Source organism: Manis javanica, chromosome 17, assembly GCF_040802235.1.
Source record: "Manis javanica isolate MJ-LG chromosome 17, MJ_LKY, whole genome shotgun sequence".
In the NCBI taxonomy this organism is placed as follows: Eukaryota; Metazoa; Chordata; class Mammalia; order Pholidota; family Manidae; genus Manis; species Manis javanica.
In genome coordinates, this window is record NC_133172.1 from 61,279,332 (window position 1) to 61,297,476 (window position 18,145).

At 57.2% G+C, this 18,145-nt stretch overlaps 1 protein-coding gene and 1 long non-coding RNA gene across 5 annotated transcripts in view; one reads left to right on the forward strand and one right to left on the reverse strand.

The window, feature by feature from the left end:
- Positions 1–18,145, forward strand: part of GSE1 (Gse1 coiled-coil protein) — a 383,892-nt gene that overhangs the window by 94,719 nt on the left and 271,028 nt on the right. The gene's annotated exons all lie outside the window — the stretch shown is intronic.
- On the reverse strand, positions 12,134–15,986 carry LOC108396963 (uncharacterized). The gene is made up of 3 exons (XR_001853078.3): positions 15,313–15,986; positions 13,540–13,627; positions 12,134–13,288 (listed from the first exon to the last, which is right to left on the reverse strand). It is a non-coding gene; the product is annotated as an uncharacterized lncRNA (long non-coding RNA).

An 18,145-nucleotide genomic window follows, 5' to 3' on the forward strand; every position in this document is an offset into this window, starting at 1 on the left:
TTTGCTGAGCGTCAGCTGCCTGGTGGCCGCTGAGGCGAAGCTGGGGGAGGATGCATCTGGGGATCAGGCCAGAAGTAGGGGTCTCAGGATGCAGAACCCAGGCAGCTTTCAGAAGGGGGCCTGGATCCAGACTGGCCCTGAGGGGAGGTGAGCCTGTCTTTCTCCCTTCCTAGAAGTGCTGCTTGGATTTTCCTTGGTAAATGGGGCAGTGGTTTGCATGCCCATTATTGGGCAGTTGAAGTCCTTTCCCTAAAGGGAAAGGTCATGCTCTTCGTGTCACACCCGAGGGTACCCTTCCTGCCTGTGGAAACAGGGCCAGCCTTGTCAGCCAGCCTCAGCTCGACATGGGTGCCCTTGGTGTCCTCTGGTCACGTGGCCTTGCCCACATCTCTCCCTGACCTGGCCACACAAACACATTGGCCTCCGGGGATCCATCGCCCCCAGGCACCACCTCAGGGAGGTAAATCCTGCCTTACAACATTGTTAACTGAAACACAGGTAGATGTCTTTACTGCGCTTAGATGCTAGGCCTTTAGAGAGCTAGGCATACATCTTCAGCCCTCCGTCAGTCCCTGGGCGTTCTGTTAATAATTCTGGGGCTCCCATGTGCAGCCGAGCAGGTGCCGCACAGCACAAGGCCATCCCCTGAAACCCAGCGTATATGTCACACACCAAGCCCCGTGTCCTGGAGCAAGAGGGCCCCTTTTTCTACTTACACCCCTAACTTATACCTGGTTCTTCTTTTAGTATTAATCTGTAATATTAACCAATTCTGCATCTAACCTTTGTGGAGGCCAAGACAGACACGAAGAGGATGGGATGTGCCCACCCCACATGCTGCCCTTTAGGTCCTGAGTTACTTTTTGTTTTGTTGTGCTGAGCAGATGACCAGCAGGACCTGCCCCTCTCTGCCCATCCTGCAGCTGCCACCAGCTTGCAGTGAGGAGTGAGTGGGCCTGTGTCGGTGCCTCTGTCCAGCCTCCCTGTGCGTGGGCAGCTCACAGTATCTGCCTGGTATTCAGGGTTAGGGGAGAGGGGGTAGGCAGGATGCATCTCCTCACTGTCAGAGCCAGAGCAGCTAAGCTCAGCACAGGGGCTGCTGGCCCCAAGCCCTTATATGGCCCTTACTGTCCACACGCGTGACGTCTGGTATCTTACTGAGTCATCATGAAAACCCTGTGGGGTCGTTACTATCATTATCCCCATTTGACAGATGAGGAAACTAAGGTGCTGAGGTCACTGGCGAGCCAGAGTCCAGACCAGGTCACCTGGCTGCAGAATGGAAGCCTCTAAGGTCTCTTGAACCCCTGATCCTTGTCTGGAGGTTGGTTAAAAGACAGGGGACTGGGGAACCAAGGCTGCTGCCCTCCCAGCCTCCTCTGCCCTGGAAGCACACACGCCCAGCATAGCAGCGGCTTGGCAGAAGAGAGCCTTTCTGCTTGGCTGGCTTTTGCTGTATTTTCTTTCCTTCCTGAAGCAATCAAGCGGCATTTTTTGGATTCTTCTGCTCCAAGAGACCTGCTGCAGCCCTTGGAGAGGACGCTGTGTCTCCCAGCTTCCCACCTGGCTCCTGCGTGCGCTCTGGCATTGCAGGTATGACAGGCGGGCTGCGGGCCCTTGCAGGGCCTGGGGCTGTGGCGCGGGCACAGTGGGAGCCCTCTGCCCAGCAGGGAGGCTGGGCTCTGTCCCAGCCCTTCTTCACCCTGACAGCCCCAGCCGCTGACTGGGCCACTGACCCCCGGGGGCCCTCCCCACACTGCCCTCAGCCTGCAGGAGGCTGGGAGTAGAGGTCAGGGCTGCGCACCCGTCCACCTCACCTGCCTTGCTGTGAGATTGTCAGACTCCTGGCTGGGCTCTGCTCTACTCCCTCCCCAGCACAGGACGCTGCTCCTGTCAGTCTAAACACAAAGGGCCCTTATCCCCTCCATCTTTTATTAGACCTGACTTCAGGTTAACTGGGTCAGGCTGTGGGGACTTGGACAGAAATTAGGCAGCCCTGCCCTTGACCCTCAGAGCCCTGGAAGGAGGCAGAGAGGTAAAAACAGGACAACCGTCCTCAGCCTGGGAGGCACTGTCACCCCACATCCCTGGTTATGTGCTGTGTATCTTTGAGCAAATTATTCAACCTCTCTGGGCTTTGATTTTTCATCTGTAAAATGAGGATTCTAATAGTCATTACCTCTCATTGTGAAGAATAATTAATGTGTTTGCATGCATATTAAAATGTAAAAACACTTTTTGGATGAGTTTTATTGAGGTATAATTTACACACAATAAAAGACTTTTGTTTTGACAAAGGTATAAGGTGTGTCACCACCACCAGTCATCCCAGAGAACATCTCTGTGGCTCCAGAAAGTTCCACAGAGCCCTTCGTAGGGGCCCCCTCTCCCTGCCTTAGCCCCGGAAGCCGGTGATCCGCTCTTTCACTCCGGCTCTGCCTTCGCTGCTAGCCTGGGGCCAGTTGCAGACCCGTGTGCGTGTCCTGGGCTGCCCTAACAAACGGACACAAACTCGGTGGCTTAAAACAACAAAAATGCCTTCTCTCAAGTCCCAAAGGCCAAGTATCAGGGTGTCAGCAGGATGGGCTCCCCCTGGAGGCGCAGAGGGGGAATCGGCAGCTGCCGGCAACCCTTAGGTCCCTCGGCTCGTAGCTGCCTCGTTTCCGTCTGTGTCCCTCGTCACATGCCTTCTTATAGGGACACCATTGCTGGGTTTTAGGGCTCACCCTAATCCAGTGTGGTCTCGCTTAACCAGTTACATGTTAAGACCCTATTTCCAAGTCAGGCCACACTCTGGGTCTCCGGGTGGATGTGGATTTCAGGGGGACACTTCCCTGCCCGTGACCATTTCTCTGGGCTTTGTCTGCCCATCTGTGCAGTAGGAGCTGCTGAGCAAAGATGGCAACACGGGCAGGCCCCGAGCGTGGCTGGGCCCCAGCGTCAGCCAAATCCGAGGGCCTGCTCTCACGTCACTTGCAGTGGAGAGACCCCGAGGTCCCCTCCACAAACCCGTCTCCTTCCCTCTACCCCAGAGCACCCCCCCATCCAGGGTTTTATATTTCAGACTGTCCATGCGTGTGGCTCTAGTCAGAGACCAGCTGTGGTTTGGCTTGGCCTGCTTTGAAGCTCTGGATGAGTGGTTTCCCAGAGCTCACGTCCCGCGGCGCCTGCCCCAGGGCTTGAGGGTCTCTTAGGGACTCGATCAGCCTGGCCTGCCCTTCCCCCTGCTGCGGAGTGTTCCACAGATGACATCCACTCATTCACAGTCCCTTGACGGAGGGGGCTTGTTTCGAGCATTCGTTTACAGGTGCTGCCCCAAGCCCACCCTGTACCTTGGGTTCATGCATGAGAATTTCTCAGGGATTTGTGATTGAATTTCAGGGTGACAGGCTGGGGTCACCCGCTGCTTTTCCAGACCTTGCTGGCTTGCTTATCCCAAACCATTTGCACTGGCTTCCCCCCCATCCCCCTGGCAGGGCAGAAGATGGCCCAGGCTCCATGTCCTCAACCGTGGTCACCCTCAAAGTGGGAATTGGGTAGAAAAGAAGAGGCCAAGGATGGACTGCAAGATGCTGAGGGTGGAGGGCCACCCCTGGCCCACCCAGGCCAGCCCAGGCCAAGCTGTCGCCTGTGTGGGCCCTGAGGCCAGTGGAGGGGGCTGCCCTCCTGTCTCGTGTAGAACATGCTCTGAAATCATTTAGTTTCCCAGTAGCGCTCCCATGCCCGTTCCCTGTCATCCCCATTCTACAGACAGGGAAGCTAAGGCATAGAGGTTAGTAACTGGCCCAATGTCAAACATGGGCAGAGCCAGGATTTGAGCCCGGAGAGCTGTCCTCAGAGAGCATGGAGGTTCGGCGGCTGTGCCCACCCTGGTCAGCACCTGTTGGTCTCCTTGAGTGAGCCAGGGCCTCCTGCACGGCCTCCTTTCCACCCTGCCCACCCCACTCTTCTCACCACAGATGCCCACCAGACCCTATCATATACCTCGGGGCTGCTGATTAGCTGCCTGTGTTGACTGGCAGCCTGGGGTGTTAGCTTGGGGCACCAAGAGACTGCCTGAGTGCAGCTTCTGGTGATCTGCAGGGCATGACAGACCTCCCCAGACTTGGCTTAAAGCAGTAACCACAATGTTATTGTGACCTCCCAGGGTCTAGGGCCCACCTGGGCTCTGCGGGACGATGTTCAGGGTCTCTCGTGGGGTGCAGTCAAGGGGGCCGGGCTGGGCTGACTCAAACATCTGGGCTGGGACAGCAAACTCCCTGGGGCTGCCCCCTGCCCCGTGGCTCAAAGGAGGCAACGCCCAGAGCCAGTGAGAGGGGACAGGCGTGTATAAATTGTTTAACATTTCCCCCTAAACCGATCTCCTGTTCCTACCACGAGTTCCTACCTCACGTGTTCCCAGGCACTACTGCTTAACCACCACTTTTTGAGTTTTATGGTCCCGTTTCTTCCTGGTCACTGACATGCTGGGGTTTCTGTCCTCACCCACAGGGCTTGGGTTCAAGGGCCCTGTGACTTAGAGGTCAGTGGCTCTGCTCCATCTGGAAATGTGGGCACAGAAGTGGGAAACAGGCCTGGTTATTTTGAGATCGGTTTAAGCATTGCCTTCTGGGAAGACATGGTGAGACGGGTTGGTGAGAACTGTAAAAGGCTTGACTCCCCTTCTCCAGAGAGGTGAGGACACCCCGTGCTTCTCAAATTAATGGCATGTGTGTCACTTGGCATCTTGTTAGGAAAAGCATTCCCAGGTCTGGGTGGGTCCAAGACTGCACACATGTTCAGGGGGCTCCGGGTGCACAGAAGCCGTTAGTTTGTGGAGGGCTCTCTGGAGCCAGGAGCACAGACCCGTCCACCAGCCGCATCCTTGCCCAGATGTCCCCAAGAGACAAGTCCACGGCCAGGAGGAAACAGCTTTTTATCTCCACCCCTTTCTAACTTGGTGGTCTTCCTGGCTCACCAAGGGCATCACCTGCCCAGTGGCCTCACCATTCACCCCACCCCACATCCAGCCCATCGCCAGCCCTCCACGGTGTCTCCAGAATGTTCGTGGGTGTCACCCACTCCCCACTCCTGCCACAGCTGTGGTTCCGACATAGGAGACAGCAGAATCTTGGCCAGAATGCTTGCAGGCAAGATGTCACCCGAGATGGTCTCACAGTCCAGCCAGGGAGGAAGTCCCCCACCCCAAACAGTTCATCCACCAGGTGGCAGGGGCCGTAGGCAGCAGCCCCCAGGGAGCCCTCAGCTTGGGACCTGGGTGCCCTGTCCAGCTGCAGGTGGCAGGCCACCCAGGGGAGGGGAGGCAGGGCAGACCTGGCCCCTGTATTTTCACCTGCTTGTTGTCAAGTGAGTGGTTCCACCTGCCTGTGTGCCCCCGACTTAGGCCTGAAGGTCCCTGAGGAGTGGGTGGGGGCCTCCCTCTGACGTCCTCGGGGTGATGTCCCCGCAGCCCCAGGCGGGGGCTCCCAGTGTCTGTCAGCATGGAAATGGAAAGGGGTGAGGAGGCACCGGGGTGCCCGCTGCAGATGACAGCTCGGCATCCCATAAGCCACAGGGGACAGAAACCCCGTCTCCAGCCCACGGCCGCCATCCCTGTATTTTCTCTGTCTTACTGAGTTCTACATGGAGCTTTTTCATTCCCCAGTCAAGTGCTTCTCAGAAGTCTGAGAAGAAAGGCTTCGTGCCCTGGAAGAGCTTTACGATCTGACGGGGGATGTCTGGACGCAAGCACACGGTCACGTGATGGTGTCAGCACCAAGGCGGGCCTCAGCTACTGATGCCCATCTGCCCTGCTGGGTCTGCCTCTCGTGGGGACCTGAGTGGCCCCTGGAGGTAGGAAGGAAGTTCTTGTTGCACCAGAGGGCTGACCCTGCTAGGTGTCCAGAGGGTGGGCTCAGGTCTGAGATGGGGCATCTGGTGGGTGGGACGTGGCTCTGGTGGTCCTGGGAGGTGGTGCAGCGGGAGGGGAAACTTCAGCTGAATCACAAGGCTTGGTTTGGGTGGGGTTTGGGTGGGGTTTGGGTGGGTGGGCCCGGGACACAGGAGGGGGCAGTGAGATTTCAGCAGTAAGCTCTGCAGGAGAATAGGGAGAGCGTCCTGGGGGGTTGACTCTGTGGTGTGGTGGCATGGGCACCGAAGGCTTTTGATAGTCAAGCGACACCATGAAAATTCTTCCTTGTGCCCCTGTCAGTCAGTCTCCTGCTGGGGGCCAGCGCTTGGGTGTTTAACAACGCAGCCCCCACACAGCTTGCTGCTCCACCTGTAGCCTCCCCTGGGATGCAGGGGTAGGAGCTGAGCTCACACTGACCAAGAGGCTGGGTGGTGGCAGAGCCTGGACCGGAGGTCTTGCACCGCTCTGACCGGTTTCCACACTCACGTTTCCTGCTCACCACAGCCAGGAGACTGCCAGCAATCCACGGTCATCTCCCATCTTGGGGTCCTTAGCTTAATCACATCTGCCAAGTCCCTTTTGCCACGTGAGGTCACATATTCGTGGTTCAGCCATTGCTCTGTCTGCCCCTTCCCTTGGCTGACCAGTTAGCTAGGCAGGGGGAAGCCAGCAAAGAAGGACAGAAGAGAAGCCGGGCCCAGGGACCCCGCAAGAAGGGGGAGCCGACTGCCTGCAGATCTGCCACCAAGGGGTTGAGGGAGCACAGAGATGGCCTGGGGCAGCAACCAAGGGCTGGTGAGGCAGGGATCCCACCTTGGGTGAGCATGGTCCCATTTCTCAAGGTCAGTTGGCCCTAGGAGAGTAAAAGAGTCTGTGTTTGCAGCATTTTGCAGCCAGCCTGGGTGGTGGCACCATGCTGTGGGTGAAACACCCCCAAATCCCCGGGGGACGCAGTTTTTAGCAGCTTTCTTACAGTGTTGCCCATGGGGTCTGCAGTGAGCTCTTTAGCTTGTTGGTGCCCTTGGCCTTGGGGAGGAACATCCGTGTCTCGCCCTGACAAGAGAGAACTCATAACATTTTTAAATAATTAAACTTATTCAAGACCTGCTGATGTCATGGCTAGGGTGTGGACACTTTGCAGTCGGGGTAGAACTCACAGGAATGTGCTCAGAGGGAGTGTAGCTATTTATGTACATGGCGCTGCTCACCCCTTGTTTTACTCATGGGGAAATTGAGGCGGTGCCAGGTTCAAGTCACTTGCCCCAGGTCCCACTGTGAACCCAGCAGTCTGGAACCCTGCCCCTAGCCAGAGCCAGGCCTCCTTCGTCACCTGGAGCTGCAGGAAGGCCCCCTTGTCTATCTGTCTGCCTGACATTCTGTGGCCGTATTTCCTAGGGGCATGTGGGGCATGGCCTTTGGGTCAGCAAATTTGTTTAGTGAATGTGTCACCACAGTGGTAAAACAATCAAACCTCATGTAGTTCTGTGTGCACTGACTCTTCTTTAGGGAGAAAAATGCATTTGGGATTGATGTGGCAAATCTAGAAAATACTCTGGTGGTTAATGGATTTGGTCCTGCATGTCCTGGGTGCTGAAAATGGTAGAATTCCAGGGTCTCTGGGAATTGGCCCGTGTCCAGGGCAGCAAGCTGGTGAGTGGTAGGCCCGGGATGGGACACAGAGCCCTTCTGGGTCCTGGGCTGCCTTCTCTGTTCTGGTGGCCTTCCTGTGGGCCACCGTCCAGCCAGCCCCCACACGGCCACAGGGGACTGGGCAGCCTCCATTTCTGCTCCCCCCTTACAGACAGGTGAGACCAAGTGACTTGCCCACAGCCTCAGAGAGCACCCTGGGGTGGACCTGCTCTGGGCACCCAGCGAGCCTGCTCTTGCTTTTAGGATTCCAGTGTAGAGTGCCCCATCTGCCCTGCCCCTTCCTCTGCAGAAATTAAAATGGTTTTTAACTGTAGACGTAACAATTACATTTTTTACTATGCTAATTTATAAAATATAAAAGTTGCCATTTTAACCATTAAGTATACAATTCAGGGCACTCCGTACATTCCCCATGTTGTGCAGCCATCACCACTATCCATTTCCAAAATCTCATCTTTCTAAACAGAAACTCTGTTTCCTTTCTGTAATAATAACTCCCCATTCCCCTCCAGCCAGCTCTTGGTAATCTCTAATCTACTTTACTTTTCTGTAAACTATAGACATGCTGGCTCTGGAAATTTCATATAGATTGAATTATACACTATGTGACCTTTTGTGTCTGCCTTGCAAACCTCAGCGTGAACCTAGGGCCACCTTCACCCTAAGGTTCAATGTGTAGTGCATCAGTACTTCACTCCTTTTTCATGGCTGAGTAATATTCCACTGGACGGATAGACCCCATTTTGTTCATCCACTCACCTATTAAGGATTAATTACATTTTCTGAGCAGTCACTGTGCACCTACCATGCGCCAGCCTTCTGATTTAGATTCCACCCTGTGGAAAAGACTGGATTTACAAAGTTAAGCAGCTTGGCCCTGACCACCCACCTCATGTGCCACTGAGCCCCAGCTCAGTATGTGGTTACACCCCTCACCCCACACCTTGAGCCCCCAGCCGAGCTGCCTCCTGGTATTTGGGGGTGCTATGGGGCTGGAGGAGGAGGAGACACGGGCAGGGCTGCAGGCAGGCAGCTGGTCCCGGGAGCTGGCGCTGACGGGCTGGTGTGCCTCTCTGGCCCCCTTGAGCGTGTGATGGGAGTGTGGGCAGGAGGGTCCTGAGTTCACCCTCCTCCAGGGGCCATCTTCACCCTAAGGGCCTCGCCGTGCAGACCTCTGCCCTGTCCCAGCTGCCAGATCTCTGAAGTGGCACAAAACCTTCCCAAACCCACAGGGCTTGTCTGGGACCTTCCCCCCTCTGTTCCCTCTCGCCTCACATGGCGCCTTGGTGATCGGCAGGGAATTGCCAAGCCCGCTACAGGAATGTTTACGGCCCAACCTCCCAAGCTGAGGCAGCGTTGCATTTTATAAGCTGTGTGGGCCAGCAGAGCAGTGCCTCGGCGAATGTTTGCTAATAACCAGGAGTTGGCAGAAGAGGCCTTCACTCAGGGAGTGGTGGGGGGCATGCAATTCCTGGGGACAGTTGACGAAGCCCCTGGAATGCGGTGGTCCCTGGGAGACGGGTTCCGGGGATAACGAATGACTCCCGGGAAATGCAGTCTCCTAAAAATCAACCACTGAACACAGACTTGTTCTGCCCTCACCTGTACCAGCCACACTTCAGGCAAAATGGGACGAGCGGGGCCTGGTGGTGGAGCAATTCGGTTTATCCTGAGCTCCCCTAGATGGGCAACGTGACAGAAACCCACCGAAAGGATGCTGCCCGGGCTCACCCAGACTTCTGTCCATTTGTAACATCCAGGTGGGGACAGTGCCTTCCAGTCACCATCTCTCTCATCTCTAGCTCTGTATGTATCTCATTTCTCTGCACCCTCAAAGCTGGGTCCTGCTTCCCTGGGCCCCCTTCCAGGGCAGAGAGGAGGGTTCTCCCTGCAGGCAGCAGCTCCAGCATGGGTGCCCCCTCCTCCCAGATGGCCCAGAGGCCCTGGGTGTCAGGCTATGCTGTTTGTCTCATAAAAAGTGCACAGCCCAGAGCCCACCACCGTGCCCCACCCCATCCACCCACCCCGGGGCTGTGCCCAGCCAGGTAGCCGGGTGCGGACCAGCCTGAGTGGCTCAGGATAGCAGTGGCAAGAAGCAAGCTGACCTGGGCTCCATGACCAGGCAGATGGCCCTGCCCACCTCGGTGGCTCCCAGCAAGCAAGACCCAGCACAACTCTCCAGGGAGGACCCTCCCAGATGTCCCCACTCAGCTCAGTGCGGGCGGCCCCCGAACAGCTGCTAAGACTGCCCAGATCTCCAGATGGTCCACTTCCTGTCTCCCATCTTAGAACGTCACCTGGGGGAGGAGACGCAGCCCAAGAAGCGCGAGAGGAAATAAGAGAGCAGGTGAGCTTGGAGGCACTCTCATCTTTGCCTGGCAGCTCAGCTTTCAGGAGCCCCAATTAATCATTATTAATTTAATCGGGGATGACTGAGAGTCATCCTGACAAGAGCTCAGCCACGATTTATCCCACCTGCTAAGGGATGACCTTATCAGAATTCAATGAATTCGTCATTGCATTAAGCAGGCACCCAAATGAATCTCTCGCCTGCCCAGTTTGCTGAATGACCGTCAGGGTCCCCACCCCCATGGTGCTTCCTTGGTAAGCGCAGAGGGTGGGGCTGGCTCAGGCAGGGGGATGGAGTCCAGCCCCGTCTCCAGCATCGGATGCGAGCCGTGATTTTCTGCTCTCTTACTAGCAGTTCTCAGATGCTTTTGTGCACCAGAATCCCCAGGAGTGCTGACTTAAAATACGGCTTCAGGGCCTTGTCCCCGGAGCTTCTAATTTTGGAGGCATATGGGACCCAGGAGCCTGCGTGTTTACTAGGCACCCTGGAAATTCAGATGCAGGGGCCCTTTAACGTGTCTTGACCCGAGAGCACCGTGAGCCCTTAAGGTAGGTTCCCGGCCCTGGTCACTGCTGGGGCTTCGCGTTTCAGGCAGGATGAGTGAGGCTCGCTGCTGTAACAAACAGCCCCACGTCTTCGGTGGTTAACGCAGGTAAAGCTTATTCTCACTCGCTCATCACAGTCCAGTTAGGTGTCCACTACGCCTTCCATGAGGTGGTTCAGGGTCCCAGGCACTGCCGCTTCCTGGGGCCTCCGAGTCCCTGCAGATGGTGAGAGGTGACGTCCCTGCCACCTGCAGTCCCCAGTCCAAGCATCCCATGCCCAGCTCTCCCCATGAGGGTGAGGAGGTGGACAGTGCTGCTTAGCTGTGTGTCTAGAGAAGGGGAGGGGATTTGGTGTCCCCAGGGGCCCTGAGGGGCATCCCTCCAAGCTTAGGGGACCAGGTGTCTGCTGTGTGTCCTTTCTACACCACGTGCCCCAAATCATGGGCAGTCTTACTTAGTCTTGTTTAGTCATGGGGAAACTGAGTTCCAAGCGAGGAAGGGATTAATCACCTCTTGGCATCATAAGTGAGGCGGGTGGCCGTCAGGAGCAGTTCTGCTCCATATGCCAGGAGAAGTGCCAGGCTTGTGGCTTTGGAGAAAGGGAAAGAGGGGCTTTGGAGATTGAAAACCCAGTGGTTGGGGGGCCCATTGCCCTGAGCCAACCAGACCAGGTATCAGCTGGGCCATGGTGCCCTGCCGAGCATGAGGCGCCTGTGAAGACTGGTCAGGCTGGCGCTCATGACCTCGCTGGGGACAAAACAGCCACAGGGCCACCTGAATTCCTAAGATGACTGTGCCCACCTGCTCCACCAGCATCCCTGTGCTGCTCTGCCATCCACGACTCCAGCCTCCTAGAAAGAGCTGACATCCCCAGTCGTCACGTGGCCCCTGCTTTAGGGCGGCCTCCAGCCCAAAGCCCACTTCCTTAGAGCCCCCCCGGGGTTGTGCCACATGCCGTTAGAGCCTGTCCCCCTGCTCACAGCCTGCCCCTTGCTGTAGGAAGCAGACAACCCTAATGGGCCTGCAGGCACGTCAGCCCCAGTGGGCGTGCTGGTGGGCCTCCCTGGCAAACCTGCTTCCTGGGGTGGGGTTCAGGTGTTCCCACCAAGCATGGGCTGTGGGGCAGTGTTCCTAGATTCCAGCTGCACATGACAGCCTCCTGGGAACCCTTCAGCAAAATGCTGATGGCTTGGCCCTGCCCAGACCAACTAAACCAGGAAAGTCAGGACAGTGTTAACCCCTCAGGGCAGTGAGGGTGACGCACACCTAGAATATTGCCAGCCAGGGACGCCCACAGGAGCCTCAATGTCCAGAGTTTTTATTGGGGCTTGGTCTCAAAGCTGTGGTTGACTGACTGCACTCCCCAGCCCCTCCAGAGGTGGCGCAGACCCCGGGTAAGCAGGCCCCGTATCCAGCAGGCATCCCAAGGGTCTAGAGGGCACCTCCCAGAAGCCAAGGGCCGAGGCCAGACCTCTCTAGGTATGGTTCATTCTTCACTACTTAGCATATTTGGGGGTTTTGAAAATTTGTATCCAGCACTGTTCAAGCAGATAGCAGGTTCTTGATACACAGGGAAGGACCTGGTTCTTTCCTCCAGGTTCTGATGGCAAACAAAAATCCCGGGGCTTATTTTAAACTGCTCTGAGAAACCGCCCCCCAGGAACTTTACAGCAACTCTTAACATACCTACTGCCGTTGGTCCTCAACAGGGAACTTTATTCATTAAAATCATCTCCTAAAAGGTCTTTCACAGCTAAGCCTGGCTTCACATTGCTGTGTATAACCAAAAAGAATGAAATAAATGTTTCTAAACACTTGGCCTGCCGCAGGCACTCAGCAACCAATTCTTGAGTTCTGCAGATCAGACTGTCTCCCTCCATTTTGTCTAAATCAGAGAGGTTTTGGCTAGACAACTTTTGAGGGGGAGAACAGGGCAAGCTCAGCATTCTAAGATCTTATTTTGCTGCTCCCAAGACCCTCAGGAGACATTTTCCCCAGCTGGGGGACTGCACAGCCCCTGATGGGGTGGTGGGTGTTTCCGCTGACTCGGGGCTCTGTGGGGCCTGAGATGGGCACAGGGCAGTGTGGGGGGCCTGGTTCAGTTTGGTGACAGATCACAAGTACAGTAGTTGTGGGGCTCCAAAGTTCGCCTAAGAATTAGGCTTTGCTTCTGCAAGCTTGGGGTTCGAGAAGCTGCGCCTCTTACCAGCTCCCAAGGGATGCTGAGGTGAGGGTCTGGACAGCTCACATCAGCACAGCCCTAGACCCAGACGGCACAACATGAAACAGAAGGTGAATAGCCACAGATGTAATGTCAATTTGCCGAGTGGCCACATTTTAAACATACAAAGAAACGGGAGAGATTAGTCTTAAGAATATATTTTCTTTAACTGGATGTATCTGAAATAGCATCTCGGCAGCGCCTGACCAGCCGGGCTGGGCAGGAGGCACTACACCCATCTGTGGCCCTCCAGGGATTGGGCGGGAACAATGTCCTCGGCTGCTAGGGCCTGCCCGCCCGCTGCCCCTGCTCTGCAGGCTCCATTCAGGGCTAATGAGCCGTTTTCAGCTGCTGCTCTGCGAGTTGGCACTCAGGAGGGTCCCTTGCTGCAAAGCTGGGCAGCGGGCTGAGTCCTGTGTGCCGGGCCGGCTGGCAGCCTCGGGCTGGGGCTCCGGGGTGAGGGGGGGACACGGGAAAAGCGGCCTTTGTGCCCACGGCAGCTGACGTGGTTACAGCTGGTGAAGAGGCGGGGGCCCCTCCTCCACGCGGCTCAGGAACAAACATCTCTTCTTACAAAAAAATAAAAAAGGAGACGTGACAGGGGTCGCGGCTGTGCTTTCCACATGACCTGCCTGGGAACAGAGCGCGTCTTTGTTAATCCAGCCGTCTGTCAGTTGGCCTCTGCACGGAGGCATAAGCCACTTAGTGCCGCCTCACCCCTGACCCTCCGCCAGGCTGGGTTGGGGGGGGGCCTGGCCTTGGCCTGTGCCTTCTGCAGGCTCCCCCACCAGCTGTCTCTGGCGGGGTGACCGGAGCAAAGCTGGCCTGATGATGACCCAGAAGGGGTGCTCTCTCTCAGGGACCCGTGGGGCCTGAGCCTCACCCTCGATTTTGGTGCCTGGAACTGCCATGAGCCTCAGTTTCTTCATCAGGGAAATGGGGATCATAGCCATGGCCACCCCTTTGCATGCCTGTAAAGTTAAATGCATTAATAATATTTTTATTAGGTCATCATTTTTACTAATTCTGTCGTCATTCTGTCCTTGGTTTTCAAAATGACTGGGTCAGCCTCCTCCTCCGGGTGGCCCCCACCCCTCTTTCAGACTCTCTCCTGCTCTTTCTCCCTTCGCCCTGCCACCAGGCCCTGGGCATTGGCCATCAGCCCTCCCACATGAGGGTGGCCACATGTCCAGGGTCCAGTGGGGACTGCCAGGGCCCACGAGGATGACACGGGGGCAGCTGGAGGGGAATGGCAGCCTGGGCCCCTTCTGCAAAGGGCTGTGTGCCCCTCTGTCAGCCCACCTGCTCTGCTCAGCACCCCGCCCAGGGCTCCAGGTCATAAGGCCAGGTGGGCTGTGCCCCCACACCATGAGGCTGGTCACAGCCACACCCTGGATGGGAAAGGCCACTCGGGGGCTTTGGGGCACATGGGCCAGCAAGGCCACCCACTTCCTCCCATGCCCCGTGCCCTTCAGAACACCCTGACCCCAGTGCCCCCTGCAGCAGCGGTCAGGCTAAACACAGCCCAGCGAGCCTCTCCTCTGTGACTGTCAGAAATGGCAGTGGGTCTGTCCACGGTAATCCGCTCGTCTTCCAGCGCAGTGGGTCTGACGGTGGCCGAGGACATGCAGGTCTGACAGTGGGTCTGACTGCACCTGAGGACATTCAGGAGGGGGAGGCCCTCTGCCCCCTGTACCAATCTCAGATTCCAAAGGCCCACAGATGCCCTGTTCCCAGCCAGCAGGTTTTTGGGGGAGAGGGACACAGAGGCGAGCCCCTCCCTCTGCCAGGTCGTGGTCCCGTGCCAACCTGTCTGGTGGCTGCGGGCATTCCTCGGCTTTGGCTGCATCCCTCCAGTCCTGCCTTTCCTCTGTGCCCCCAAAGTGACCCCCTTCTCTTCTGAGGGCTTCTGTCCTTGGATTCTGGGCCCCCCTAATCAGTATGACCTCTGTTAACTGGATTCCATCTGCACAGAGCCTATTTCCAAATAAGGCCACGTTCCCAGGTTCAGGGAGGACATGGTGGAGGGCACTGTTCACGTGAGGACAAGCAGGAGCGGAAGGAGAGGGTCCTGCCCACTTCCCCCGAGGCATGGCGGCCAAGGGCCTTCCCCTTGTTGTCTGACTGTGACTGCAGAGGTTCACAAGCAGCTGTCCTGGCAGCTGTGTGTCCTGGGCACCGAGCAGGGAGGGAGGGGCACTGGGACCAGCGGGACCTGTGGGTCCCTGGTGTGCGTGCCATCAGCTCCTCAGACCAGCAGAGCTGCTCCGCTGTCCAGACAGGAGGGAAGCTGGGGCGCACAGGGCCTCCCAGCATGCTGTCTCAGGAGTGGGGGTGGGCAGCATGGCCTCTTGCCCCTGAAGCGACAGCTGCGGGTGCAGGGAGCCAGGTGGGCTCTGCGCTGGGGTCCCTGCTCTGCACCTTCCCACACAAGGAGTGGTCCCAGGTGCAGCAGCCGTGCGACGGCCCCAGTGTGATGAGCAAGGTCACCCCGGTGCCCAGAGGTGGGGTCAGCAGCACCCCCTTCCCGCCATCCTGCTTCTGGGGCCGACCCCCCTTTGCCATGTGTCTCCTCTGCAAGGCCCCCAGGACCCTTTGCTCAGCCCTCATCCTGGGCAGCTCTGGGTTTGGGGGCTGCCCCTGCCTGAAGACTTACCTGGTGGACCCCCAGGGGAGCCAGGACCGGGCCGCCCCACCCGCTCCCTCTCAGGACAACAGCCCCTCTCACGCCGGCTCTGAGGAAGCTCCATTCTTCTTCCTGCCCCCTCCCTGCCCTTTGCCTCCAGAGGGTTTCCTGCCCTCGTCCGTCACCACAGGATGGCTCAAAGGGCATCAGATTCCAGGGCCAGCTTGGGCACGTGCTGATGGCTGAGGCCAGAGGGGCTCCAAGGCCTGGGTAGTCAGACAGCAGAGGGGAAGGCCCATGGGAGCTGCTGGGCTGCTGTGATGGCCAAAGCCTGGCTTCTGCCACCCTCCAGCCAGGGCTGAGCACTCACTGTCCACCCTGGACCTGCTGGACCCCCACACTTGCTCACCTGGAGGCCGGCAGAGCTACGTGATGTGAACAGTCCTGGGGTGATCTGATATGCACTAGGGGACTAGTGTGTGTGTATGAGTGTGTGATTGAGAGAGTTGTAGCCTGGCTCAGAGAGGGCCCCCCTCTTCCCCACCCTTCTGCCCAGCAGTGCCTCGTGCAGCTGTGGGGGTGAAAGAGGAAAGGCCAACTGGTGCCATACAACAGCCCAGGCCCACAGGCTTGTCGCGCACACCTCACCAAAGTAGGGAGGCACAGCTGCTCCCGCGGCCCCGGAGCTTTCTGGACGTTCTTTAGACCTCTCTGAGTGTCCATCCATTCACAGGCAAAAGCAGAGGTGAAGTGCCCACAGCAGGCCATGACCTGGCCCAGCACCGGGTGAGGACAGCTGGGGCCAGATGGAGGGACGGCCGGTCCAGTGGAGCCTGGCGAAGCTGCAGGATGTGGAGGCGGCCGCCCACTGTTCTCCACGCGTGTGCATGCACATGCTCATCTGTGCTCACACACACACACGGGCTGCCTCTGTCCTCTCCCTGAAAGCCACCTCTTCCAGCATGCCCTGGGCACCCTGCCAGCCTAGGTCATCTCTCTCAGAACCTGCAACACTGAGCTTTCTCCGCCCAGCTCTGGCCCTTAGCTTTCTCCAGTTTGCGTTTTTTTTCTGTTGCTGTTTCTGGAATCTTATCTCCCCAGACACGCTTCCCTGAGGGCCGGCATGGCTGTGGTCTCTGTTTCTTGTATATCTGCCAAGTGATCTGGTAGGCGAGGCAGAGCCACCCTGGAGCCCATCCTTCGAGCTGAGAGCTCTGGGGCCCTCGCAGCAGGGCTCTGTCCCTGCATTTGATGACATAGCAGAATGGAGGGACAACTGGTCACAGTGCTTTAAATTAGAGCAGGCTTGGACAGTCTGCCGTGCATGTCCCAGGACAAAGCGGAGGCCTGGCTAGCACCTGTGACTTGTTCAGAAATACCTGGGGCGCCCAGCTCTGCCCACTCTGGACACAAGTGACCTTGACTGTCTGTGTCCTCCTCCAAGAACTTGCAAGGGCCCCCCTTGAGGCCTGAGAAGGAGACAGAGGGGCTGGTTGAGGGAGAGGGCAGGTGGCCACACTTCATCCCTGCCCAGCCCTGAGGGCAGACAGCCCCCCTCTCTCTAAACCAGCCCCAGGGCAGGAGTGGGTGGTGACAGCAGCCTCAGGGCCTGCTCTCTGCATGCCTTGTTTGCAGCCCTGTTCCTATTCAGGCCTCTCCTGTGTGTATTTTGTGATTGGAGGGTGTTTGCAGTCAATCAGGCTTCCTCGGAGAACAGAGCCCTTGAGTATGGCTAGGAGAATGGGGGGCCAGGGGGCGTGTGCGGCCAGCTGCTGCCATCGTTATTCAGCGAGTCTCCACTGAGCGCAGACATGCTGGATGGAACTAATGCTGCAGTACAAGGATAACAGAGACCAAAGCGCCCGCCCCCGGAGCTGCCATCCTGGCTTAGGGAGCCTCGAGGTGGCAGCACAAGAGGTGCACACACGCGGGGTCTGTTGGGGAAGGCAGTGCAGGGCCCCCGGGTATGTTCCGTGCGTATTTGGAACGTACTTAGACTAAAAATGTATCCACTGTTAAAAAAAATAAATTATCCATTGTTGATCTGCAATGCAAACATAACTGGGCCCCCAGTTCTTTTATTTGCTGCATCTGACGACCCTAAGGGCTGAAGGGCATGGCGCCAACGTCCGCAGAGAAGGGAGAGAGCGAGTCCACGCAGAGGCGCAGTTTGAAGCAGGGAGGTGAGCAAGGCCCACCAGAGCAGAGGCCGCTGGAGTTCGGACCTGGAGGAGAGGCCGGGGCGACCCTGGGGGGAAGCGTCCCAGGCAGTTTCAGGGGCCCCAGGCGGGAGGGGTGAGGCGGGAGGAGGCCAGGGGGGCTCCTGCAGGCTGTGAGCCTGACTCCTGCCACACTTCGCTCTGGCTGCCCCTGAGTCGCAGCTCAGAGCCACAGGGTCCCAGCTGGACGGATGCCAGAGGCCACCTGGTCTGCTTGCTTGTTTCCAAAGGGCCAAGGGATTTACTGGAAACCCCCCAGCAGCCAGTGAGCTTGCAGAGCAGCGTGGGTGTCCAGGGGGAAGGCAGTGCCAGCCACATTACCGAGTTTTCCTAGGAGCCCCTAAACAGCAAGTAAAAAAACATGCTTATCGCTAGGAAAAAACATTGTAACTCTGTGAGGTGATGGATGTTAACTGAACTTTAAACGTCACTAAACTCATTTTGCCGTCTATTCCTATGTCAGATGATCGCGTTGTACCTCTTAAGCTAATCCAGCGTTACATGTCAATTTACCTCAATACAGCTGGGGTGGGGGAGGGGCGGTGAAACAGGTGAAATTAATTCTAATATATTTTCTTTAAGCCAGTATACCCCAAATATTATCATTTCAATGTGTGATCTGTACACTGAGTTATTGGTGAAAA